The sequence below is a fragment of the Meleagris gallopavo genome, chromosome 6 (assembly GCF_000146605.3).
Source record: "Meleagris gallopavo isolate NT-WF06-2002-E0010 breed Aviagen turkey brand Nicholas breeding stock chromosome 6, Turkey_5.1, whole genome shotgun sequence".
Taxonomy (NCBI): domain Eukaryota; kingdom Metazoa; phylum Chordata; class Aves; order Galliformes; family Phasianidae; genus Meleagris; species Meleagris gallopavo.
The window spans coordinates 34,867,816-34,889,910 of NC_015016.2; the positions used below are offsets into that span (position 1 = coordinate 34,867,816).

The window sequence follows — 22,095 nt, forward strand, 5'->3', positions numbered from 1 at the left end:
TCCCCTTTCACACAAGGCGATCAGCTCATCCAGGGTGAGCATCTTCTCCACACTTGCAAGCAGCAGTGACTTGGGCAGCAGAGCACTGTGCCTTCCATGAAGAGCACATTCCTCCAGTGCCGCAGTCTGATCCCTTCCCTACCTGCTCCTCTTGCCATAGAAGCAGGTTTGTCACATGTTTATAGCTTTCAGAAATGTCACTTTCTAAGACAGATCTGAAACCTCAATTCAACACGGAACGCAGCCAAAATGTTGCAAAAATCAGTGCTGGTGATACACAGTGACTAATAGCAAGTTTCAAATCTCTTCTTGTCATTACCCACCGCTGTTCATCCTCCCCTCCTTGTGAGGTGGCAACATGCAGTAATTGAAACGAAAAGCATGAGTTAGGTGCAACTTTTGCACCCAGGCCTTGGGCACACCTGCACTTCTGGACAAAAATCTGCCACAACCATGCAAGCCCATCCATGACAGACATAGATGGGATATTTGCATGAACTGACACTGGCCTTGAAAGAAAAGCTTTCTGACTAACTAGAGCTGATTCATTAATATAGAATCAATAATAATAATGGACTTCTACCATCCCAGCATGAAAACAGCTCCTCAAGCTCTGTGTGAAGCAATGAACCAACCACCCAGACCGGTGTCACAGAGCAAAGCTCCGGATGACATGCTGGAGGGCTCTATGTAGTCACTAATATAAAGCAAGATGTCTGCCATTTTCTGAGAAATCTAAACATTTCTCCATTTTTTCTCCCCCAATGAAAAGTAGATCTTCTAAAAATTCAATAAGTCATTCAGTAAGTCTCCAGAAACTTCACCCCAAATTTGAAACATTTCCTTCCTGAAGGTTCAATAAAAACCTATCAGCTTTCACAGTAAGCTTTGATTTGGGTGAACCAAGATCTTCATAAGAGATGAAATTTTTAAAATAACCTTTCTCAGGAAAGACCAGACAATGTATTGCTCCAGAGCAACTATCCCTCTGGAGAATTTCAGCATGATTACATCACTTGAGAACTGTTTCAAGATGGATCATTGACCACAAGCTGTGTTGAGCGGCCATTGCATCCACCTCCACTCTTGAGGCAAACTGAACAGCGGCCAAGTGCAAAGCCACTGCTCCCTCAAAATCATTGAGGAGCTGGTGGTATTCAGCACACTGCAGGGCAAAAGATGGCGTTTCATTTTAATCATGAGCTAAATCCTTCCATCTTCCGCCTTATACCATCCCTCCACTTCCTGAATTTTATTTATTTATTTTTTAAATCAGAGCAATTCTGAAGTTCTAAGAATAAAAAGAATTTATCATAATAAGGAGAAAATTTAACTCATGCTTTATTGAACTCTTTAATTGGGGAAGGAAAAAAAAACCCTGAATTCTTTCACTTTTATTTTTACATCTGGTAAAAAGTATGGAATTCAGAGAATTTGTGCCAAGTTTTGACTGGGAATGAATTTTTACATCCAAGTAATAAATGGCTAGGGAAATGGAGTGGTTTAAAATGCAAATGCAGGGATATTAATTATTGTTGTTATTGGGACATTTACAAGAATAGCATGAGCAGTATTTTAGAACAAGCAATGTCTAATCTTTTAAAACTACTCTAAAAAAATAGAGGTAGAATAAAAAATAGTATTAAAAAGTGAATTCCCATAATGTTTTAGTTTGTTCCGTCTGAAAATTTATTTGAAGTCTGGAAATGCCTGGTGCGTGTATTCACTACTTTATAACTTAATTTGTTCAACAAGAACGGCAGTATTTTAACAACCTGAAACAATTTCACGATTAAAGCACTGCCGGCTTCATCAGCGCTAAAGAGCTCACTGAAAACTATCTAATCTTTATAAGGCAGAGACTCATAATTTAACTGCTGAGAACAAATGAAAAGTATAATTCTTTTTGTGTTGCTTTAGTAGTAACATGTGGTGACAGCAAAGTATTAGCATAAGCCAGAACTTGGTCACACTTTTCTTTCCAGGCATGTAGCAAATATCTGATGTCTATGCAAATTCCACCCAAAGCAGAGTTGTCCCAGCTGGAAAGACATACATTGAAAGGTAAATTACACAAAGCTGAGACCATCTGGACTAAAATGCACTGTCAATAGGACTTTAAATCGACTAATTCCACAGAACGAAGGGAATATATTAAGTATGTACAATGGTGTTTTAAGGCTTTTACCTAACACCGCTAAAAACAGAAAATAAAAATGAGAAATTAAATGATAAAAAATGAATACAAATCGATTTTGCTATTTTCTTGGAATGTGATTTTGAAATGTGCATAGCTGAAATTTAGTGGTATTTTATACACACCATACGTTCAAGTTCACAAATGCCCACTTTCTGACAAATGGCAGGTTCGGGGAGCCAGCAAGCCCAAGCTATTACATGAATGACATATACAAGCAATTCCACTCAAATGACAATATTCTAAATTGCAAGCTGGATTTCTCAACAGCGATGAACAGAGCAGGAGGTACATAAGTCCTGTGTTCAAATAAAGGCGAGACCTAGGAATTTCATTATCTGTGCTTGTTAAAACAACCCCATTTTCTAAAGTGTTAAAAAATAAATTAAAATGAAACCCCTGAAATGTGCAGTAGGTCTCCCAGCGTAGACATTTTCACATGGCTGTTGGTACTGCGTGGTTCTGTGCAGGCTGTTACTAGAAAGAATGCCTAGACAAAACACCTTGAAAACTTTGTTTCTTGTTCAAACCACACACTACAAAAGCGGATGTGTAGAAAAATTAACAGCTAAAGGAAGGAAAGTCAACCGAACCTTATGAACCACAGCAGTCTCCACTTAAGACTGTGGAAATTTTTACGTTTAATTCACATTGCACTGCTCATCTTATCCAGTCTTGGAAAACTAATCTCTATATTATGTATTAGGGAATTTAAAGTAACATCTGTTTCACTGAGATTAAATTAACATATTTGTATTTGATTAACTTATTAACTGTAATTCTCAATATGTTGCAGAAACAGACACCAACTAAAGAAGTGCAATTGACAACACCACCTGTCTGATAACGATTCTAGGAAAGAGCAGTTTGAAACTTGTGCTAGGTCAACAGAGGAAATGTTTGATGAAAAATACATTTTTGGTGTTTTATATGCTACTGTGAATATTTATTATGCCAGTAGTCTAATCTATGTATTAAATATTTCCCATTCCATCCCTACAGAAGAACTGCAAGCGTACATCCATCTTAACTTGGCTGCTGTCAGCAATCTTTCTTTAGTAACTGTGAACCCAAGCAGCATCTTCAACAAAAGTGGGACACCAGAAATGTTTCCATTCAAAATGCCTCCTCCTATAGCTCACCTAAGGGTGTTCTAAAATACAGATTCTCAGTCTCTAAGTTGCAATGCGTAGACAGATATGAAGAGCAAATATGATTTCCTTCCATTCCACTTGTTTCTCCCTCCACTCTCTTCCCCTATCTGTTATGAGATCCTTTACCTCACAGCAGGAAGTCTTTAATATCCTGACACCTTCTCTTATCCTACATGACACTTCCTAAATCACACAGCATCTCAACAAATCAATTGCAAAACATCACGTCTCTCCCTGCTGATCTGATGCACTGAGAAACTGAGAATCAGAAATGTTCTGAAGTAATTCAGAAAAAATACTCACAGAGCTACACCCTGAGTTGCATTATTTTCATTTTCACAAGAGACCAGGATGAAAAAGAAAAACGTGCACTCAGGATGCCAGAACGCCAAGGCTAATGGTGGCTAGGCCTCACAACTCTGAGCTGCTTTGGCTGAATTCCTCCTCAGGGCTCTGGCTTTGTTCTCCTGAAAGCTGCACCACACAAGCAACCACAAAAATGCTGCCTTCTGGGAACTGCTGCTCTCATGAAGACGACTTCTCAGGATACTTTCTTCATATATGTACAGTTTCCAGGCTTGATACTTCAAAGTAATTGTTCATATAATCATCTAGCTATGTCTTCAGAGTCTGCCATCTGAAAACAGAGCCATATTTCAGCTAATGTAAACCATTTGTTGAAAAGTTAGCATAAATGTTTGGTTGCAGACAAAATACGCACACTGCCCACTGCTCCAGGCTGAGAGCTTTTGCCCTTTTAGATACTGCTTCCCATCACCACTACCATGGGATATCCAATCCCAACTCCACAAACCTTACGCACATTTGTCTACAGCATGCAGTATCTTCAGGAAATAAGGTATTAAAGAGAAGTAAAGAGAAGGAAGATTGAATTTGTCAAGTTTCTTGGACAATCTGGGCAATGCTTCTTACACCAAGTTTCCCCTAGAACTGCTTCTGTCTTACTCTGTCCTTTACAACTCCCAGTGCACTGAAGTTGCATTATAGCACAGCACTTAATTTCCTCATAGGTGTTTAGAGAATTCCTTAAGGACGAACCAGAGGAAGCATTAGTGTCAAACACAAGTCCACAAACAAAACAAGAGTTTTGCATTAGATGATATGAACAGAACACAAATTGCTTACGACCACTAAAAATAATGGAAATCTGCTTTCCTAAAACAATTTCATGCCAAGGCTGGTTCAGGGCTGCTCTGCCAGAAAACAGCTGAGTTCTTTCCTCCAGCACACAGAGCGTTCCTGAGGGTCTTTCTTGCTCAGCCAAGAACTTATTAGATGAAGATGAAAATAATTCATCTAACTTTAAGATCTCTACCCTACTGTTAAGCCTGCTCAAAAAAGCAAGTAGGTTCCACAGCTTTGGCACCAAGTATGGTAGGTTCCTTGAAACCAGGCTTCATAAAGACATATCTTTTGTGAATTTTCTTTTGCCAACCGCATTCACACATACTGGAAATTAACTAAAAATTCAGCAGCTTCAAGTGCTACCTAAGCTGATTTTCATATTGTTGAGAAAGAAATAAGAAGGAAACTGTTTGTTAGCAGCATAATCCCAGAAGAGTAATACCAAGTCCTGGACACTCAAACATGCAATCATGCCATTTGCTCCCATGACAGCTTACAAGAGGGACGCAGACATCAACATCAGTAAGTATCTGCTGAGGAAGAAGAATCAAAGATTTTTAAGAGATGTCAATCAATCAGAAGACTATATTTACTGGAGACAACCTAAAATAGAAACTTTCCTTTTACATTTGCTCCTAAGGGTCCCGAAATAACTCCGATGAGAAACTCAGTGTCTCCCTCTCCAGCTGCCAAAATGAGATGCTGGCCCCCACCTATCACATTGAAATACTCTTCCTGGACACACTTTGTGTACCCTCCTCCCTTGAAATATCCTTTTTGTTAGTTTTAGTCCATGTACCACAGCTCATTTAACCCTTTATTACCCTCAAACACTCTTTTTCCTCTAATTTCTCCCTCATTTTCCCCTGAGAAGATACCTTCCCTGAAAGTCCCATATATGTATTCACAAGAGGAAGCTACGACATCTGCACTTCCAGTCATCAGCTTTTCCCTGTCCTCTGTTAAGTGGTTCAACACTGCTGTAGTACTTTGCACAGCAGGCCAAGAAGGACCAAGAGAGACTTTCTCCAGCATGGCTGGAGATGGTGCCTACACCTGCCTTTCCTCCGTGCACTTCCAGGCATGAAGAAGCCTCTTGCTTTCTATCGCCTTCCTTCCTACCTGATGGGACTCTCCAACCATTAATCACATCTTACTTTAAAAATTACTTTTCACAGGTTTCAGCTCACTTTCACTGGATGAGGAACAAGCAACGTCCAGTTCTTCCTGAAGTCACTGGTGGTGTGAAATGACTGAAAACATGTGAAACCAATACACTTCGTGTGGCTCTATTGACACACAGTAAGTGAGCGCAGATTGGCTGCAAATTCAACCCAGACTTACAAACCCCAGCAAAGGTTCCTGTGAACTTGATCCAACCTTCAGGTTTGTTTCATCCAGTTTCAGGTTTCATCGTGAAAGCCTCACAGTGCCCTACACATTGCCCCAATAAACGATGTCTCAAACAAAATGAGGACATCAGCAAAAATGAAGAGCTCTTCAGATAGCAATGTTTTAGTTTTATACCATGTGAGAACATGCACTGACAAGCGGTACGCATACAATTACTGCTGTTACAAATCAAAAATTGTTCACTGCTAATGGACTTCTACTTTATTATCATTTTTGCCAAGAAACTATTCTTAAGAAATACCTCTGTGACATATTTCTTTTTTTTTTTTTCTCCCTCCATTGTAATCATTTACAGAGAAACTGTGAACCTTTTCATCACCATGCTGGAATAAAAAAAAAAAAAAATCAGCATGCTTTTCAGATATCCAGAATGTGAAACAGGTCAGTTAATGGAAGCAGCATTTTCTTCATGCAGACACCATCACTGAGGTGGCATTGGTGAAGGAAAAATAATAATGAGGAAATAGAACATCTTTTATAAATCAAAAGATACAATGCCAAAATACACTTCATGACCTAGCTCATTGAACACATGAGGTCTTTTGCTACAAAACTGGTATTACCGGCCATGTTTCCTTACATCCCCTCAACCATATTTAAACAATAAATAAATAATCTCTAGACTTACTATACTTTTGGGAAAGGATGTAGATTTTTTTCTTACGCTGCATATCGCACAAGCAAAATATTGTAAATTTAATAGTCTGAACTCAAAACTATTATAGCCAGTTAGGAAAGTTATAAACAGTTATAGGAATGGTTTAACTCCTGCGCAAAAATGTTGCTGAAGGAAAAATAAGCTTAATGATAAGTCACAAGATAATCAGCTCCAACCTCTTCTAAGCATTCTGCTGAGATCACTGAAGTCAGACCTCACTTACGCAGATGCGGCTTGTAAAAGAAGTCAATCAGAAACTGCAACAGGAAATTTCCCATAACAGATTTAGAGGCTGATACACCTGAAGTCAATGTACCTACCATTCCAGATGGTGGACCTTACTATATTGGCCTCTAAATCTAAAGGGAAATCATCACTGACTGCAAGAAATGTACAGCAGTGGAGTGGCTGTACTGTCTAAAGTTTCAAGCTTAGAACAGTGTAACTGCACAGCTAACTTAACAGATGAACAACTTCAAAACCAGTTATGAATGCACAGTAACATCTCAGAGGCCATTAAAACACACAATGTGAATGATCAGTTACATGTATTGAACCCCAGGTGCAGTAGGAATAAATGAGCTCATACTACATGTAGAATTAAAAAAAAATAGAAGTTGCTACCTAAATGTAATTATACATTTAGTTCTATCATACTTATTTCATTCACCACCACAGGTTTCACAACTCTTTTTTCCAACCTCCTACATTAAGCACTGAATAACAAAAAATAATAAATTGGAAACATCAGGTTGTATAATGACTGTTTGCTTTTTGTAAACAGCACTGCCCAGCTGACATAGTTCAACTGCTTAACAACTTTTGGTAAATAATGATCAGCTAGAAATGGCATGTGAGCAAGTGAGATAAGAAATAATAGAAAGGCAGGTCATGCATACATAGAGCCACCTTTCTGAAGACAGGGAAGTGTTTTCTGTGTTTGTTTTTTTTTTTTTTAATACTTTAGTATGAGCATCTCAGATGGGAAGTTAACACAGGGAAGGAAGCTGTGTGCCAACTTTGTTTTTGTTGAAAGCACTTTACATTGCTGTAGCAGTAAGGGAACGTGCCACCATAAATTATCAAGGAATGCACCACCACTACAGCAACTATGAGTAAGAGGATGTCAAGAGGAACAGTCTTGTATCCACATTACTAAAACGGGGTATATAACCAAAAAATTCCCAGCCTGAGTGTTTTGGGGCAAGTTACGGATTCAAGGCACAGGGTCAATCCTTGACACTGATGGTGCCAAAAAGAAAAAAAGTTATTTATATGCAGCTGTGGGACAACTTGCCTCTTCTGCACCTCCACCTAGAACATCCCTTCATCAGCTTGTAAGAATGCACCAAGATCATAAGTCCTCCTCAAAGCCAACATACTGCCAGCATTGCCCAGACTGCAACAGAAAAGGACGCAAGTGGCAGAAGACTGAAGAGGCTGGGGGCAGGAGGAAAGACATAGAAGACAGCAGGAGCAGAAGTCAGCTACCAAGAGTTAGGAAGCATACAGCTTCATCATTACAAACAAAACAGGCTGCAGGACTCATTACAAGTTTCATTAGAAACATAATTAACACATCTGATACATTACGAAAGGCTATAAAAAGACTGCATGGAGAGAAGCTAGAAGAATACACCAAATGGACTACATCTACCCCTGCAGATGAAATCACATTTGTAATTATTTCTGTCTCTGCCTTAATACACCAATAATCCAACAATAGTAAAGAAAGAAAACCTTTCTCAATTCACTGAGAAATTACAACATGAAATCTGCGGTCCTCAATCAAACAGCTTCAGAGAAACCAAGATGCAGAAAGTATTAAATCAGTTTGACTAATTCTTCTATAGCTGAGCCAAATTACCTGAATAAAGCCTCCTTTCAATAGCGTTTGCTCAGGGAATCAAGCAAACAATTTGTGGAACAGTTTCACGCCACCTCACTCTAGTACAGGTCACTTAGACAATGCATAATGTCAACACACAAACTAACTATTATTAGAATACACTGAATCAGGTTTTAGAGCTCGACTGAGTGAAAAGCATACAAGTGCCCACTTGTATGTGCAAATACTTCCAAGAGCTGTACATCACAAGTGGCCCTGTACCTGAACCAGGGGTGTAATGCTTACCTTCAGATAAGTGACAGCTGCGGTACTCGATGCACTGCTCTGTAAGGATTTCTATTCTGATCTACTTTTCTGTGCAAATTCTTCACTTTCATCACCTTGTAAAGTATCATCCCTTTTCAAGGTGGGAACAAGGAGTTTTAGAAAAATTCAAGGTCAAGATCTAAGCAATGAAATAATAATAAAAAAGGAAAATCTTATGGTTTTGTACGTTTCTACTCTATTGAAAAATTATTTTCTGATTAGGTGATGCCATACTATGTTTGCAAAAACAACCAGATTGTAAAAGATTTTTTCACAGATGATGTGCCAGGGCTTTTTCCTTCTTAGTATTAATAGCACTGTGCCTATTTGTTAGAGCAGTTTCAACGTTAAATGAAAAGTCAAACAAAATTCAATTACATAGGAACCTTTCTCATATGTTTTTTCTGATGCTATTAAACATTTCTCTACTGTATAATACTTGCTCACAATCCAAGCAGTCAAGCTTTTCTGACTCCTTGTCATAATACATATCCTCATTGCTCTCCATTTCACCCTCAGGTTTGGTGCCCATCAGGTGCAGACTCCAGTTTTAATCCTTGTTTTGAAGCTCCATGGCATGAGGAGAACTGAGGCTTTATAGCACAGAGCACAAGTTGTTTGCAGCTACGTATTAAAGGTGTGAGGTGACTGTTACAGTCTGTCATTCTGTCCCCAGGTCTCGGAGAGCCATCTCTGAGAGCATTTTGTGGAAGCCTGCAAACTCCCTGGTCAGCGTGCTGAATGCACTCCTGCCCTCATTAGGAAATGAGGGAAGAAGCCAGCTCCATCAAGCCCTCCACCTGGTCTCCATTTCTTTGGACACTGGAGTATTAGAGAAGAAGTGGTGGGATAATGAATGCATCTTTGCAGGATATACAAAAACTTTCCTTCTGGCTCACAACCAAATCGAGAGGTCAACTCAACCGCAAAAATATTTTGGGAAAATTCAGGCTCAAACTAACACTTTGGAGTAGATTTTATGTAACGGAAGATGACATCAATATTCTTTCCTCATGAGCCAAGTCTCCAACACTGCATGTAGTCTCTCATGTGCACTTAATCTCTAGAATAAGCTACAAACTGCCCTAAAGAAAGACCAAGGCAGCCTCTGAATGCAGCTTCCAAACTGCAGCCATGTTTCTGAATGTCTGCAAGACAAAAAGACATTGTGCAGCAACTCCATTTTGTTACACCGCCTTTAAGCTGACTGTCCCCCTCCTGCCTCAGTACTGAGGAGACCTTGTGAATGCTGGGTGAAGAGCTGTTACTGAGGTGTTATACACAAAGGTGAGAAAGGGGGGATGAAGTGCTCAAATGCATTTCAGGAATTAGTCCAGAAAGTAGTCTGTTACAACTCAATAAATTGCAAACTAGTGGGCCACTCCTTACTAGAAGAATATGCAATATTAGAGTATATAAAAACTAGTAAAGGAAAACAAGTAATGTGTTATAATTTGAACTACTAAATTTATTTAAAAATCTCGTTTTTAGTCTTGCTGCAGGCTGATCTTATGCACATCTTTTCATAACAAACCTATTACTATGAAACAGATCAGTAGTTTCTAAAAATTATATCAGTAAAACTAGAAAAAGCAGAACTACTTCATAAGAAAAAAATCAAACACAACCAAAGTCACACAAAAAACTCCAGTTGTTTATATGACAAGAAAACTGTAGATTAAAAAACAAACACACACACCAGGCTCCAGTTAAGGAATACAACTGGCTGGTCTAGACTGCCTTGGAACTTACCAGGGATGGTAAATTCCCAATCTGTAAGTCACTATGCTTAGCTCAGTTGGTCATGACAAGCTTTCAGCAAGACACTGGATAAAAAGGAACTTCCCTAGAAAGCCTGCAGTTTCCTCTGTGTAATGTTTCATTGCTGATAGTGTTTTAAAAAACAAATAAATAAAAATCAAGAACAATACAACAGCAACCACCGCCATCAGGACAGGAGGAAAGTAGCTGTCAACAACAGCCATTTCTGTGAGCAAAGGGTAGAAAGAACAGCGACTAGCTTAATCCCTTTTGTCTTCAGTCACACTTGAAAGAAAACTAGTGCACCAATGTAAAATCTTTGATCATCCTTTACTCTGAAATCGAAGTATATCAGAACTTCCACAACTTCTTTCTGCAGAAACTGGTGCATTAGTGTCGTTTTTAAATAGTTCTGCAAGCATGTTAAATAGCTATAATATAAATCATGAGCATTTTCTGTTTATATACCAGAATCTAATAAGGGTCTCATTGTGCCAGCATACACAGAAACGATACTGAGAGGGCTGGTCCCACCATATGAATGACAATGAAATATGCGAATTCAATTATTATTATTTTATTTTATTTTTTTGAAGCAAACACATTCCTTCTGAAAGCACTACTACTGCTTATGGTTGTATTTAAGCATATTTATTTTAGAATCAGAGAACAGAATTGTTTTCTTTTTAAGAAGGAAACCGAAGAATTATTTCCCTCCTTCCCCATAAAGAAGTGACCTGTCCAAGAGTAAATGGAAAAATACATGTAGAAAACTGGAAATTGAAACAGGAACTGCCAAGATCAAATCCAGTGCCAGAAAGACAAGGCAATTTTTTCATCAATTTTGGTATGCCACATTGACCAAAGATGAAGAAAATCCTCATAAAGACAAGACTCTTGAAAGCCTTGGGGACTTACACTGATGCCTCTGTTGTTTGGTAACTAAACTGAACACAGAAGTTCAAGGAACTCCAAGGAACAATGGAGACTTAACATCTCTTTCACTGGAGACTTTTGCATGCATCAGAAGTAAAGAGATGAATATTTCTTTTCTATGAATTTTCCATATGAACAATGCCAGAAAAAAAAGCTAATCACCTCTCAATTAAAAACAAAAAACAACCTTACAACTAAAACACATTCTTTCAGTGTCCTACACATTTCAATTCATTTTATAATTCGTATTTCAGGGCATGGCATTAGGGCTTTTCTTAAAATGCCAATCTGCTTTTTGATCTTTACAGCTGACATGAAATAAAAGAGCTGTACATTATATAAATCTTCAGTTTCGCTTAACTTGAAACTGATAAAAAGAGAAAAGAGAAAACAAAGCCAACTGCATAAATCCTTCCAAACCAAAAGGCATTCCCCTCACTCTAACTAAAATTCATTTCTGCACATCTTGTTTGAGTTATCATCTGAAGTTTGTCTTGTTCCATCTCCAGAACAAGTCAAAAAGCAGAGCGTAAAGATATGGCTAAATGAATAAAAACACATGATCTACTAGGTCACTGCAAACATAAAAATAAGCTCACACAGAAAAATATTATCTGGCAATTGATGCATTACTTTGATCCCTTTGTTTCTGTATTCTGTCGTATGCATTGAAGCCAGAAGCTACTGGAAGCATCAGCATGCATCGTCAATGAGATGAGAATCAATAGTTAGCGGGAACCTCTGCACTTTCACAGAGATGTGATATTTAATTCAAGGAAGACAGCACCGCATTACTGCAAGAAGTTAAATTTCAAGACAAAGGGCAAGAACTGTGGTAGTAAGCACAGCAAGATGCATCTAATCCAAACACGTGGTATGGCTACAGAATTCTGGATTCACAAGCTCAGACTTTGTGTGGAAAAAATCATCTCCAGCAGGATTCAAAAAATGGAAAAAATTTTCTAGTCTCTATCCTTCTACTTCTGAATCACGATGAGAGATTAAACAGCTCATGCAAGAGGTTGGAAGAACTCCTGAAGAGGTCAGTTTGTTTTCTTTAGTTATTATTTTGTTTAGCTCTTTCATTCACAAAGTCAAATTAACTGTTCTGAAATTAAAAGTCTTATGTATTTCCTTGTAGCATGTCTTAATAAATCTGCAACGTACTACCAATAATGCACCTTCAAAGCTGAAATCTCCAGCCTGAACTGGAAGAACTGATCTGGTCTGATCTCCTATTTATCAGATGAATGGTACAGAGAACAGCCATTTTAGAGGAAGATTCTCACTATTTCAGGAAGGTTCTACTCTGCATATGCTTTCTGAAAAAAAACTTCATTTAGATGGTAAGCAAAGAGAAACAAACTTACATCTCTCCAGCCTCACGATTTTAGCATTTTCTTCAATCCAAACTGCTCCAACAGACATTCAACTGAAGGTACACCAAAATCACAAGGAAGAAAGGAGTAATCTCAAGAGGATAAATGATATCCTATCTCAAGACAGTCAATAACTTTATGATTAAACAATCCCAAAAGATCAGAGGAGGAAATAGAATCTTTGTTTTCTACACATTATACAAGTTTAAGTCAGTATATTTATTGAACAGTATGCTTACAGTTGAAACCAAAGGGATACACAGAACCAACTTGCAGAGGAAACTCACTAAGCACACCATCGGATATCTGCAGTGACAGAAAATGGATATGAATAGAGGTGACCAATGGGAAGAGAATACCTCCTGTACAGAAAGGAGTAAGACTTCAAATTTCTACCTACTGAGTACTCAACTCAGTGCTTTAGTGAATAAGTAAGTCAATGCCAAAGAAATAAGTTGCTAGTATCATGTGGCTTGAATGCTCTGCTAGGAAACCACGTAGACAGAGTCAAAGAGCAATGCTTCAATATAAAAAACATTCAGGTTGGGTATTCAGGGAAAGGTTCTTCACCAGAGAATGGTTGGGCACTGGACCAGCATCCCTAAGAAAATGGTCACAGCTTTGAGTTGTCAGAGCTCAAGAAGAGTCTGAACAATGCTCTCAGACACATGGTCTGATTTTTGGGTGGTCCTGTGTGGAGTCAGTTGAACACCATGATCCATATGGGACCCTTCCAACACAGAATATTCTATGGATTCTTCTTATTTCATTAGTAACATATGTACGCTAAATATACTGCTACCTGAAGATTGACCACTTTTTAAAATAACTTACAAATTAATATTAAATCCTATAAAATTAGTGAGCTCAACAATACAGTGGGAGTTTGCAGCAGTTAGAACTTCATAAGCAATTAACTCCTTTCACAAAAGTGTTCAAAGAAACATTTGATTTTACTTCAAGTGGTATTAAAATGAGAAGCAAAATTGGGAAATCTGTTCCGGAGAAGTCAATAATCAGCAAGACAAAAGGGAAAAGAGAGGCCTGGCACCTACAGGAATTAAAAATGGTAACAGTGAGGGCAAAATCTTGCTAGTTAATATCAGGAGCGAGAAATAGAAATGTCAGGACTGGCTGGGGCAATCTGCTGACCCAAGAATGACATCCAGCCTTCATCACAGGTTTTGTTTGCACACAAGAGTAAGGTTTATAGACATGCAGGTAATACTGAGAATATTCATTCCCAGCATTCTGTAACTGCTTTCACAACTGATGCTTAAAAAATTTTCTGTTATAACCTTTCTTTTATATTCTCAATCATCAACAGAAATCTACTTTTAAAAAAGAACCTAGCATTAAAGTAATTTGAAGTATTTGTTAGCTTTTTAGAGATTTTAAGATTAAAACAATCTTTGCTTTCACTGTTTCCTCAATGTGACTTGGAATAGAAAGACTAATATAATTAACTGTTCATTTTCAGGTGTAGGAGTATTCTAGTTTCCTTTTTTTCCTGACTATGATAAGAAGTTTTTAATTAAAGCAATTTCTGTGTCAAAGAATAGAAAAAGTACTTACTTTTATTAGAAACTATACCAAATGCCTGTTTTTATGGCACGTGCTTCCAATACTACAAGTTAATATAGCACTTCTCACCTGCTGTCTTGAAGGCACAAGGAGTTTTACTCCAATCAGTCAAGCTTTGCTCTCATTTTAGATCCTCACCATCTGAAAGTGCTGAGTCCAGATGGCTTCTGAAATATTTTAAAACATTCAAATAACAAGAACTTCCTCTCCAGTAAGCCCACAATCCTAAAGGCCTTGACAGTATGCTACAACTCCAGACCTTCACATTCCACATAGAACAGCAAACCTGAGAGCCATCTCCATTGAAGTCCCAAGGCAACAGACTCAGAGGCACAAAGAGGTGAATATATTCCCAAAAAGATTAAGCAAAATCCACACCCATTATAATTAAAGCAACACTGAACTTAAGAAATAGAACAAGCAATGCTATAGACACTAACCATTGTAGTTCAATGCAATGAGAAATATGAAGATGTCTGTAGGTGAAGGAAGAATCTCTAGGAACTACTGGAGGATGTAGATACAATTGCTTGTACACAGCTACCGACACACCACTGCCAGTGTCCCACTCATGCAGCAGCACCACTGGACTCCCTGCAGACAAACTACTCCTGTATTTACAGACTGGAATCAGATTCATTTTCTCTGCTTTGCAGCAGTGCAGCTTACTCCAAACTTGTCTTTTAAAAAAGAAAAAAGAAAGCAAATAAAAAACAATGATCAATACTGAGGACTGCATTAAGACTACATTAAACTCTCTGAAAAAAGGACTTGCTGCAATCCAGTCAGCGACCATTAGAAGTGTTTGATGTAGTGATAATAAACTATTATGGCCTATAATTTATATTTTGTCTGCCAATTTGAAAGAAACTTTATCTGATTGCATGAGGATCACATACTATGGAAATGGCATCTGTGTGTAGTTACTGAAGGCTGTAATGGCAGTAAATTTTCAGCATAGAAAGAGGCTGAGCCTTACAGATGTCCACAATCTGAAGGCTGTTTCAGAATTTAAGTGCATGTACAATATTGTCAAATTATGCCTGAGAAAATAAGCTGGGAGTAGAAGGGAAATGGATGCAAGAGTATGTTTCAGATTGTCAACAAGACTCCTTTATCTTTCTGTCTCTTCTATCTCCTTTATTGATACTTTATTCACCCTGCTATCCAACCAGACAGCTCAGATTTATGTTTTGTTTTAGCTTACACTGGCCACTACGCAACAGGGCAATGAGCAGAGTATAAAGCACATCCACTCCATCATTCTTTCACATTTTTCTACATCAATATATACTAAGTATACATTCTAAGTATATCTTAGAATATAATTTTGACAAGCCCTGAGAATCACAAGTCTGTTTTCCCAGGCTCCCCAGTAACGTATTGGCCACAAAGAACATGTTGAATATACAGACCTGCAGAGGAAGATTGTTTTAAGGTCTGGAAGTCACAGCAGGAACGAAGTTCAGTTCAGTTCCACTTGGAAACCATAAAAGCACGGGTTTAAAAAAAGTGCAGCAGTATCTGGTGTTTGATATCTAACAGTATGCAACATGTTTATGACATGTATCAGGCTACAAAATCAGAGCCCATAGCCTGGGACAACAAAGCAGAACCCAGCTCTGGCATATGTAGCGGGAAATAGAAAGGCATGTCTATTAGTGTAATGGATATTGCTGCTCCCTCAAGAGCCTGAGCTGCCCAGAGCAGGTGGCTCAGTGAAAGACATCAGCACTTTTAGAAGGAAAATTAAATCACAGTTAGAAGAATAATTAAATAGCAGCTGATTTAAGTAAGAGTTAATAAAGATTGGGTTTTGCTCTAAGAAGTACTCAAGTTCGTTCTGCACAATTATTTCTCAAAAAGGGAAGAAAGTTTGGGTAGAATAGGTAGCAACTAAAACAGACTCAGTCACACAGAAGTCAATTAAAAAGGATACCAAAATTATGAAATTTAGACAAAGGATCTTTACTTTTAAAAGCAGTTTTCGATTTTGAATCAGACAATCAAGTCCCATGGCACTTTCTATGGTCTCAAAACAGCTTTTCCCTAATTTTTATAAAACTTCCCCTCACACTAAGTAAAATAACCACAGAAGCAACAAGAGAAAACGCCCAAGTATATAATGGAAAAAGAGAAGCAAACCAATACACATGACTACATACCAAGTCTACATAGTGCAAAAAAAGTTTTATACATTACATGAGATCAACAGAAGTGAAGTGTTAAAAAGGGTCATGGTTAATTTCAAAATATGCTTTAAAAGAGTAGGACTGTGTCCAGGAAGAACAGCGGCCACTGGCCAATTAGGAAATCATGCCAATACCAGCTATTTGCAACTCTACTAGTCTCATGCAGCAGAGAAAATTTAGTCATTTCAAGTGATTTTTTTTTTTTTAATAAACTTTCCTACCTCTTCTTTTTTCTCCCCTCACTAACACCCTTCCCTCTGCAGGAAATGTTATACAAACCCCCCGGCTCTCAGGCTGTTCACTGTAACACAGCTCAAAACACAGCAGCTCTTCCACAGCAGAGCACTCAGGAGGTTTCAGTTCTGCCCTCAATCAATAAGTGAAAAGCCAAATCTATTTTCTGTTATTTAAGTGAATGCTTTAAAAAAAAATGTTAAGTTTCTTAATTTTTTTCATGTCTTAGGTCTGGCAGCCTCATCCTCTAAGTGAGCAGTACTGCAAAAGGGCTGCTTTATGCCCTATATTGAAGTGGTTAACAACTCAGTTAAATTTTAATTCAATTGTCTTCGCAAAACAAGTGCTATCACAGTGTCATATAATAGAAAATGAAGTGCAATACTCAGGAATCCCTTTTGGCATATGCATATCCACATATATTGTGCAAAACATGATTACTTATACTGGAAAAAGAACCATATACTTACCTGTTAATGTAACTTAGAGCAACATAGGTTGGCTGCTGAAGTTCTTGTTTCTCTAATACACGTGGGTCTGTATCTGAAATAAAAAAAAATACATATACTGAATTGTGTTTTCTACTTTTATGCTGAAACATATGGAACTGTATACAGTGGAGTAGCATAAGAAAAAAAACAACAGATAAAAAATAGCTCAACCAAGTCAAGCAACATAGTATACTTAGCACAGCACAATCATTTGTTCATTCATTCATAAACACAGTATTGCATTACTTTACACAAGAATTTGAAACATCAACAGTGATGTAATTTCCAACTGTCACACAGGCTTTCACAATCCCCCTCATAAATATTAGTTTTCACTGCTTTCCATGATTTACAGTGCTAAAAGGATCAAGCTTTCCTCCTTTTTAATGTAGCCATTTCTAAACATGGTTGACACATTTTGAGATGTTTCAAGACCGATTATATCTCCTCAGTTGGGACTTGATACTTTTCTCGTGCATCTGAGTTTCACTTTCTCCTTTCTCTGCAGCTTATTTTTGAAACTCTCAATCAGAAGTCAGAAAAAAAAAAAAAAGGCACTTGAAGCAAAATGTCTGCCAAGCAGAGCACTGCCACCACCAAAAGCCCTGAAACAAATGCAATCCAAATCCCTGAAGTACCAACTTTCTCTCTCAAATGAAAATAATATGTTTTCAATCACTATTTTCATCAACCCTTTTCAGATAAGCTTTGCTTTTATCTGAAAATGAAAGTCTTAATTTTCTCAAACTGAAATCATGGAATATGCTTATAACTTCATTAGATTTATTATACAAAAAAAAAAAAAAAAAAAAAAGAGGATTACATTGAAGTTTCAAATACAATGCTGCCCCCACAGTGTAGAAAGGCACCTTTAGGAGCTGAGCACAAATAGTCTTCAAAAGTTTCCAACTGAAAATGTGCATCATGCCTGCACGTAATACTACAAAACCATTAACAATATATTTTATGCATGACTTTAAAAGCAGTTCTGGATGCAACTTCTGCTTTTTTAACTATAAACACAAATTGCTTTCAGTAAATAGCTCCCCAGAGTGCTGCTGCTAGCCATCTTTTATTTTGGAGAACTGTGTTTGGAGGAAGAAAAAAAAAAAAACAAGCATAACCTACCCAAGAACAAACAAACAAGGAGAGTTCTTGTAGTTAGGCTGTGTTTTAGATTGCTCTCATTTTTTGCTGCAACTTTAAGCAATGCTAATCTCAAAAAGCTCATTATCCTGATAGGCACATTTGTTTAGTCTCATCAGTTGCTTCTGATGGGTTTTGTGGTTTTTGTTTTTAAAACATGATAAAATTTATTTTGGAATCTCTCAGCTACCTTGCCATAAGGAAGATTTCTAACTGAAATGAATGGAGAATGTGCTTGAGGTAGGTGCAATAATTGCCCTATTGCCTGAAGCCAATAATGTCTGTATCTGGTGAGGAGAGAACTGCCTGTCTCACCCCTCAGAGCTCAGACTGACGCTAATCTTTCTTCCCACCTTTGTTCCTGGGAAGCTCAGACTCTAGGATTTGCTGACACATGTTATCAATACACCCATAAAGAGATAAATACCGTCAAGAAGGATAAAAGCCCAAGTACCAACCCAGACAGCAACCTGGTCTATCTTCCTTGCCTTTCTGGTGCCTGGGGAAATCCTGCAGCAATTACCAGCACAACACTCTCCACATTAAGTTCAAAGACAACAAAGCATTGGCTACCTTCCCAGCTATCTTGATGATTCTGTATGAGGAAGCGAGGTTCCCAAGAGCTTTTCCTTGCCTTTGTTTCCGCACAACACAGCCACATATAGGAGGCTGAGCACACGACCGCTGTCCTGGTGAACTCTGTTAGATCTACACCTCTGTATAAGGCACGGCCTGCCATGAAACTGCAATACTGATGTCTGCAGAGCACTGATCCCTGACAGAACTGTCCGAACACTGCCTCAGCCCACGTATAGGCCTCCATGGTTAAATGACTGTGTCTTCAATAATCCAGCTCTTGAATGGGATTAACCTCCACCTATAAACCAAAAAGTTGTGACTGAAGGAGATAAAATTAGGGGTGATTTACACCACAGTGCTGCACCTCTCTGTGGGAGAAAAGGGAAAGCTTTGCTGAAGAGTCCATTGCTCTTCCCCTGCCTGCCACCTTAACACTCACTGCAGATGGAGAAACCAAGATGAAAACAAAAAAAAAAAAAACTGTAACCTTTGGAGAGGTGTGTTACTAAAGTACTCTATCTGCCAGCTGGCACCTGTTCAGAAGAGTCCTGCCCCTCCAAAGGTGCCATGTGACACACAGATGGCCTAGTTAGCCACACTGGTTCTTCAGCTGCTCTTGGAGCACTCATCTCTTCCCCGGGGCAGCTTCAATCCATTATAGCCTTACCATGTCAATTCTCACCTCAGACACTCTTCCTCATTCCCTGCCCACCCCAGCACCTTTCCTTTCCTTTCCTCTACCTTTGTCTTTCACACAGCCCTTCCTACTGCTCCTTTCCATTGCCGTTGGTGCCTTTGTGTCAAAATCCCCTTCCCTCCCAGAAAAAAAACCTTCCTGACATACAAACAAGTTAAGAAACCACATGGAAGCGTGTGCAACTGCCTGTTCACCTTGTGCTACAGGACTTAACAGCTATGCAGCGCACGCCCACAATGCTCTCCCCAAGTTGTCCACTTATCAGTTTCCCCACTGCTCACAGAACGGCCCGGTTGAGTAAAAAAAAAATGTTTGGTCAATGTTTCTCCAAGCATGCACAGGCTGGTCAAGTCAGCCAGGGGTAACCTAGACACTTTCCAAACAGACATCTCTAATGGATTAAACACTCGCTGATGACAAATCTCCTTGAAAAGTATTTAAGCAGCACGGCCTCAGACCGATCTGTACTCCTTTGCTTATAAAGAAAGAAAAACACGCAGACAGAGCACACAGAAACAATCAGATGTGGTTTTGAGGGGACTGACCAAACCCTAGCTAATTTGCATTACTCTAAGCGGTCATCCTGGCTTCCCGAACTGACACAGGATACTGCAGATTCACTATTACATTTTTTTGTTGTATCACTTTAAATCAAGTGGGAGAAACTGCCACCCACTGTCTATTACCTGGTTCCTCTCATAAGCATTATGTTTCACTGATTTCATTACACAATGGAAAGACAGAAAGCACTATATAGTTTCTGTAACATTCGGGGTTCCATTTATTTATTTATTAGCTATGTACTCTTATTTTACTGCGGAGTTAGATTTTGGAAACCCTGTCGTGTTTGTTTTTTCTATCTTTCTTTATCAAGATGTTATAAAGCCTTGTGCTTTTTTTGTTCTGAGTGCTCCAATTCACTATTAAAAGACAAATTTGAGGGTACCAACATCCACTTGAGATACAGTTTTTTTTCAACTAATCAGGGACTAGGCACCTCCAATCTCTCACGTCCACAAAGCGCTTCATACTGGGCAACCATACAAGTAGTATGAATACATAATTAAGGCTAACGCCATAAATTGCACCGTAGTTCCTTTAAACTGCTCAAATGAAGCCAGGCATTTCTGCAGAGCATGTGCTAACCAAATGAATCACGGACTGCTGAACCAAGCTACCATTACTAAATCAACTCATTCTACAAAAAACAGCTTGCAGCTTGAAAATGCTGCAAAATCCTGACCTGGTAAAGTATTTTAAAGAGAGCAAATAATAAAAAGGCATACTCATCCCATCTAAAGTACAGACTTCATCAGACACAGAACCTTTTTCTACATGAGCATTTGTGCACAAAATACATGCCATGTTTTAGTTGTTTAATAAAATAGAGCACTAGGGTTTTGCCCTACCTTTACAAGAGATGTATAATGAACAACTTCACACGGGAAAATTTTTCTAACGTTTCTGCACTTAAATTACTGTAAAAAATAATTTTTCACCTTAAAAGACAGAGACAAGGGCTAACAAATTTCAATTTTTATTTGACAACCACGAGCTTTCTTCATGTAGTGCATAGGAAAAGTGCTAAGTGGCAAAGATGATCTCAGAAATAAAAACGGTGACTTAAAGATGGTAAAATTGAAGCTACTCTTGAACATCTTATGTACAAAGTGGTCAGCACTGTTAACATCCCATTGTGCCACTATACAGGCAAGAAGCTGAGGTCAAGACTCAAAAGAATCCAGGTACTTAAGAAGCACAACTGAATACTACGTGTAAATGAAGGGACAGGTACAACATTTGAGGGGAGGGAGGGAGGGAAGATGAAACCACAGCTTTAAAGAAAAATGGTTGACCCATCTCCCAAAGTCACTTGGAGTTGTTTATGATAATCACACCGTTTTTGTGCAAGATCGGAGCACGCACATAAAATGGAACGGAACAGCACATACAGAAGTTCTCCCATCTCACTCTTGCTTGCTAGAACAGTCCTACAGACATCCCACACGCCCACCACTGGGTTTGCAGAGTGTCTGTCTAGTATTTCACTTGGCCTTAAGAACTGGTTGATATAAGGCTGCTCAGCTAATTAATTAAAACCTACACTTCCCCTGAAACTAGCTTGCTTCACTAATGATGCCAAGGGAAACATTTCTGTTGGCTTCATCCAAAGTCCACAATTGGTCTCATATGGACATAGCTTAAGAAGCCAGAAACAGATAAATTCAGTGTTACTGGAAACCGTTCCCAGCCCTAAACTCCCACTGCAAGGAAGCCACTAGGAATTTCACAGTTTCAATTCCAGATGCAGTGCGATTCAGATCTGTGATCACAGTCTTCAGATTCACAGACAACAACGATTTCGCAGACATT

General features: G+C 38.5%; 1 long non-coding RNA gene across 1 annotated transcript; it reads right to left on the bottom strand.

The window, feature by feature from the left end:
• Positions 1–1,961: 1,961 nt before the first annotated feature.
• LOC109368255 lies at positions 1,962–18,025 on the bottom strand. The gene is made up of 2 exons (XR_002116109.2): positions 17,280–18,025; positions 1,962–3,988 (listed from the first exon to the last, which is right to left on the bottom strand). It is a non-coding gene; the product is annotated as an uncharacterized LOC109368255 (long non-coding RNA).
• Positions 18,026–22,095: the final 4,070 nt, after the last annotated feature.